The sequence below is a fragment of the Eurytemora carolleeae genome, unplaced genomic scaffold (assembly GCF_000591075.1).
Source record: "Eurytemora carolleeae unplaced genomic scaffold, Eaff_2.0 scaffold934, whole genome shotgun sequence".
Taxonomy (NCBI): Eukaryota; Metazoa; Arthropoda; class Copepoda; order Calanoida; family Temoridae; genus Eurytemora; species Eurytemora carolleeae.
The window spans coordinates 54,438-60,891 of NW_019396826.1; positions in this window are offsets into that span (position 1 = coordinate 54,438).

The following is a 6,454-nucleotide window of genomic DNA, read 5'->3' on the forward strand; positions in this document are numbered from 1 at the left end:
TAAATATTAGTATTTTGCCAGATATTTAATAGAAATTGACACCAACAAATATCTGGCAAAATATTAGTATTTTGCCAGATATTTAATAGAAATTGAAATTCAAAAATTGACACCAACAAATTTATGCTTAATTTGCAAAGCCGCCATTACACCCAATTGGAACTTCTAAAAGAGATTTCCAAAAACAGAAAATATTTTTTTTTTTTTTAACTAGAGATTGTGTTTCATTACAAGAATCAGACAAATAATAGTCAACAAGTCTCTCTGTCTCAAATGTTTAATGGGGCTGTGCACTTATTTTATTTTACTTTCCATGCGCCCTTTCTTTCATCAAAAAAAATAAGATATCCTTCATTTTTTATCTGAAAATAAATTATGAAAAGTGAATTGTTAAAACACGTTTTACGATCGATAGGGAAACGACGATATCTACTTCATTATTTCTCGGATATAAGTTTACAGAGTTGTGAAGGGCAAAATTGCATACAGGGGTAAACGATGATATCAATACAATGAAGCATGTTCATAGCCCAATTTTTCAAGGCCAGCTCATAGAAAAAAATTAGACCGATAACTTTAATAGTTTGGGTGCTTGGGAGAATTGAAAAGGAATGCCTAAAAAAGGGTAAAAAAAGTGAGAAAAAACAAATTCTGTTTTAAACACATATCAAAGTGTGACACATGTTTGTACATGCATTTTTCAAGGGCTTTTTAAAAATGTAGTTTTTAAATCTATAGCTTTAGACAAAAAAGTTATAATCAATTTCAGATTTTTTTTCACAGACAAGACATTTTTTCCGCCCTGTACCCTATCCTATAAATCAAAATAAAATAAATTTAACAAGAAATCCTTTGAATTACTATTCATTATAAGTAAAAAAAATTCACGGTAATAGTGTCAAAAATGAGAATGCTGGAACAAAAAAACTAAAGAGGGGGCACCAAGCGCCCCCGACCCCCCGAGCCTTTTTAGGATTCAGGGGAGTGTTTGCGAAAAAAATGAAAGGGGGTATAGACTAAAAACATTTTTAAAAATAATTTTTCGCTAGCGCTGGATTTTCAAACATTCCTGGAAAATATGAAAATGTCGTCTTCATTATGAAAATCCTCGAAACAGGAATAAATGTTTTCAAACGTAACTCCCAGATCAATAAAAATAAAAAATATTATGAAATATTAACTATAATATACGAATGCGTCGAAAAATCGATGATTATTGGTTGTAATATGTAAATGATTTGTTTGGAATTTTTGTTTTTTTTTTCGATCCGAGTTGAATGTTGCAACCTTCTGAATCTGTATGGACACTACGTTCTTCAGCATGAGTCGTTTTTACCCATTTTCTCCTTACAGACGCAACAGATAGAAGTAAGATTAGAAGCGATCAAAAGCGCCTATTTTTTGCCGTAAGCCTATAACCCCTTTCATGTTTCGCGAACACTCCCTTTAATTTTGATTGTTAACAAGTTTTTTTCGAATTAAAAGTTTACAAGGAATTCAAGAGAAGCTTTTTCAATTGACAGCTTCTATAACCTTTATGTTTATGTGTATCCATGCTGTTTAACAGCTTGATATACATCAAAATTAAAATCGAAAGTCGTCTTCCTTGTATTGAAATCATCACTGTAGTAAAAAATTATTACATATTTGTTTGTTTCACAATAACTGAAAGTTCTGATTTATTAATTTAAAACAGGAAACGTTTCATTTATTCTCAAACCTTTAATTATCCATCTATCCTCATAGGTTTACTAGACTATATCTACCTATTGGCTAATAGTATAATCTATCTATGTTTCTATCTATCTATCTATCTATCTATCTATCTATCTATCTATGTTTCTATCCGTCTATCTATCTATCTACCCACCCAACTACTCTCTCCTTTATGTTGAACCCAAAGTTTCCTGTTTTTAATAGGTTTAACTTCTTATAGTTATCGTATAGTAATTTACTAACTGGAGACATATGAGAACTAGAGGAACTAGAGGAACTAGAGGAACTAGAGGAACTAGAGGAACTAGAGGAACTAGAGGAACTAGAGGAACTAGAGGAACTAGAGGAACTAGAAAAACTAGAGGAACTAGAGGAACTAGAGGAACTAGAGGAACTAGAGGAACTAGGGGAACTAGGAAAACTAGAGGAACTAGAGGAACTAGAGGAACTACAGGAACTACAGGAACTAGAGGAACAAGAGAAACTAGAGGAACTAGAGAACTAGAGGAAATAGAGGAACTATAGAAACTAGAGGAACTGGGGAACTAGAGGAAATTGGGGAACTAGAGGAACTAGAGGAATAATGGGGAACAAGCTGAACTAGGGGAACTAAAGGAACTAGGGGAAATTGGGGAACTAGGGAAACTGAGAAACGAGGGGAACTAGAGGAACTAGGGGAACTAGAGAAACAAGAGGAACTATGGGGAACAAGAGGAACTATGGGGAACAAGAGGAACTAGAGAAACAAGAGGAACTATGGGGAACAAGAGGAACTATGGGGAACAAGAGGAACTATAAGAGGAACTAGAGAAACAAGAAGAACTATAGGGAACAAGAGGAACTAAGGGAACTAGGGGAACTATGGGAAATTGGGGAACTAGAGGAACTAGGGTAACTAGCGGAACTTAGGGGAACTAGGGGAATTAAGAAACTAGAGATTAAAATATATAAAGTTTAAAATATATAAGGTTGAAAGTATATAAAGTTTAAAGTATAAAAGGTTGAAAGTATATAAAGTTTAAAGTATATAAGGTTGAAAGTATATAAAGTTTAAAGTATATAAGGCTGAAAGTATATAAAGTTTAAAGTATATAAGGTTGAAAGTATATAAAGTATAAAGTATATAAGGTTGAAAGTATATAAAGTTTAAAGTATATAAAGTATAAGGTATAGAAGGTTGAAAGCTAAAGATCACGGCTAAGTGTGTATCCTGTATACAGTATCTAGCAACTCTCAAACCAGGGAAAGTGAAAATAAATTGATTTCCAAACCAAAGTTATCTAGAACCAAACCAAACCAAATTTATCTAGAATTAACCCAAACCAAACTTATCTAGAACCAAACCAAACCAAGCTAATCTAGAACCAAGCCAAACCAAACTAATCTAGAGCCATACAAAACTATTCTTGAACCAAACCCAACCAAACTTTTCAAGAAACAAACCAAATCAAACTAATCTAGAACCAAACCAAGCCAAACTTATCTAGAACCAAGCCAAACCAAACTAATCTAGAACCAAACCAAGCCAAACTAATCTAGAAACAAACCAAACAATACTAATCTACGACCAAACCAAACCAAATTAAACAAGACTGATCTAGAACCAATCCAAACCAAGCTTATCTAGAACCAAACCAAACCAAACTGATTTAGTACCAAACCAACCCAAACTAATCTAGAACCAAACCAAACCAAACTAATTTAGAACCAAACCAAGCCAAATATATCCATAACCAAACCAAACCAAACCAACCCAAACTAATCTAGGGTGTCCCAATAAACATGAAAATTAAGAGACAAATTAAAAGTCGTCTTTGATTTCTGATATTTAATGTATGGCAAAGAAACGAGGCTGTACGTCTGAAGGGCTTTTCAAAAGCCTTTCTTGCATCTTAAAAATTGACGAAGATATTAGATATTCAGACAATTTTGATTTATTGAATAAATGGAAATTTGTATAAATTTTGCTATATATCCTTCAATTTTAAAGAAAAAAATGGAAGACCACATTTTGAAAATTACAAGACAAAGCGTTTTGATATTGGATGTGTCAACTGGAATACTGCTATTATTGTGTTCATGAACAAATGCCGCATGGATCGAAGACGATATAAAAGATTTAAATCAAACAAACTTAGAACCAAACCAAATCAAATCGACCTATTGACGTCAAAACCATAACTGAAACTTTACAGTTCAGAAAGAAAAAACGATTGATGAACGGAAAAATAAAAAAGATCATGAATTGAGGTGCATAAGGGGGAATGGGTCCTTGAAGGAAATTGATGTACTGGAGAGAGGGAGGCGGGGGGTCTTGGAAGGAGGTTGATGTGCAGGCAAGGATGGTGGAAGGGGTCATGGAAGGGGGTTGATGTGCGGGCAAGAGAAGGGGGGTCCTGGAAGGGGGATTGATGTGCGGGCAAGAGAAGGGGATTCAGACATAAGTTCCCTGCCCTAAACCAAGTTTAGTTCTAAGTTCTCTACCCTAAACCAAGTTTAGTTTTAACATAAGTTCCCTGACCTAAACCAAGTTTAGTTTTAACATAAGTTCTCTGCCCTAAACCAAGTTTACCAAGTTTAGTTTTAACATAAGTTCTCTGCCCTCAATGTGTGTAATACATTTTATCTTCCATGTTCCTTCCTATAAAGTTTATGAGTCTCGGTCTGGGCTAAAATAATACGTATGAGAGACGATGTCTGGAACTTGAAATATGCGTACTACGCAACTAAAAAATACCACCCAGTAATTCTACGCAAATAGTGGGGGCATAAAAAAGTAGTATAACTTGTATATGAGGACATATACATATCATTATGTAGGGTTGAAGGTATGTTTATGCGGGTAAATAAAAAATTAATCCTCCCCCCCCCCCCCACTTCTTCTGGCGGTCTAGGCCAAGAAAATGGAATATTGAATTTCTCAAAAAAAAGTCATCATTTAAATATAAGTTAAAAGGATATAATTTCAAGAATGGCATGTCCGATTCACAACAGTATCCTTTTAACCTTTATCTGGGGTAATGATCAGGAAGATATTGTCAACAATTCATAGAAACCAAACTTAGTTTCAGCAAAAAATCTGTAACTTTTATACACGTCCCAACAGTACCTTCTGGTAGAAATATAAACAAATTCCGACGCTGTTTTAGATGCAGACCGAGTTTTTTCCAGGATTTCTTCCAGGAAATTTTTTTGTAAACAAAGATTTTGGGATTCCGGGTGTGCTTTTCTTGTAAATACCTTACGTTTATTATTGTTTAGATAATTTTTTTCAGGTTTGGGTTGGGTCCAAGGTGTTCATATTCCGGTTTGGGTTGAGTGCAAGGTGTTCATATTCAGGTTTGGGTTGGGTGCAAGGTGTTCATATTCAGGTTTGGGTTGGGTGCAAGGTGTTCATATTCAAGTTTGGGTTCGGTCCAAGGTGTTCATATTCAGGTTTGGGTTGGGTGCAAGGTGTTCATATTCAGGTTTGGGTTGGGTCCAAGGTGTTCATATTTTCGGAAGTTTTTATCGTTGTCTTGACAAAGGTACTTTCTCGCCTTAAAATCTAATTTTCTATCAGTCCTTTAATGTTCAATCAACCAATTTTTCTCTCTTTGCAGATGCAGAATGAATTCCAAACTTTAAGTGCCCCCCCCCCCAAAAAAAAAATATNTCAGTTCAATTATAAACCTGTAAACCTTACTTCAGAGCCAGACATTTCAGTTCAATTATAAACCTGTAAACCTTACTTCAGAGCCAGACATTTCAGTTCAATTATAAACCTGTAAACCTTACTTCAGAGCCAGACATTTCAGTTCAATTATAAACCTGTAAACCTTACTTCAGAGCCAGACATTTCAGTTCAATTATAAACCTGTAAACCTTACTTCAGAGCCAGACATTTCAGTTCAATTATAAACCTGTAAACCTTACTTCAGAGCCAGACATTTCAGTTCAATTATAAACCTGTAAACCTTACTTCAGAGCCAGACATTTCAGTTCAATTATAAACCTGTAAACCTTACTTCAGAGCCAGACATTTCAGTTCAATTATAAACCTGTAAACCTTACTTCAGAGCCAGACATTTCAGTTCAATTATAAACCTGTAAACCTTACTTCAGAGCCAGACATTTCAGTTCAATTATAAACCTGTAAACCTTACTTCAGAGCCAGACATTTCAGTTCAATTATAAACCTGTAAACCTTACTTCAGAGCCAGACATTTCAGTTCAATTATAAACCTGTAATCCTTAATTCAGAGCCAGACATTTCAGTTCAATTATAAACCTGTAAACCTTAATTCAGAGCCAGACATTTCAGTTCAATTATAAACATATAGACCTTATTTCAAAGCCATATTTCAGTTCAATTTTAAGCCTGTAAACCTCAATTCTGAGCCAGACATTTCAGTTCAATTATAAACCTGTAAACCTTAATTCAGAGCCAGACATTTCAGTTCAATTATGAACATATAGACCTTATATCAGAGCCATATATTTCAGTTCAATTTTAAGCCTGTAAACCTCAATTCTGAGCCAGACATTTCAGTTCAATAATAAATCTGTAAAACTTAGTTCAGAGCCAGACATTTCAGTTCAATTATAAACCTGTAAACCTTAATTCAGAGCCAGACATTTCAGTTCAATTATAAACCTGTAAACCTTAATTCAAAGCCAGACATTTCAGTTAAATTATAAACATGTAAACCTTATTTCAAAGCCAGACATTTCAGTTTAATAATAAACCTGTAAACTT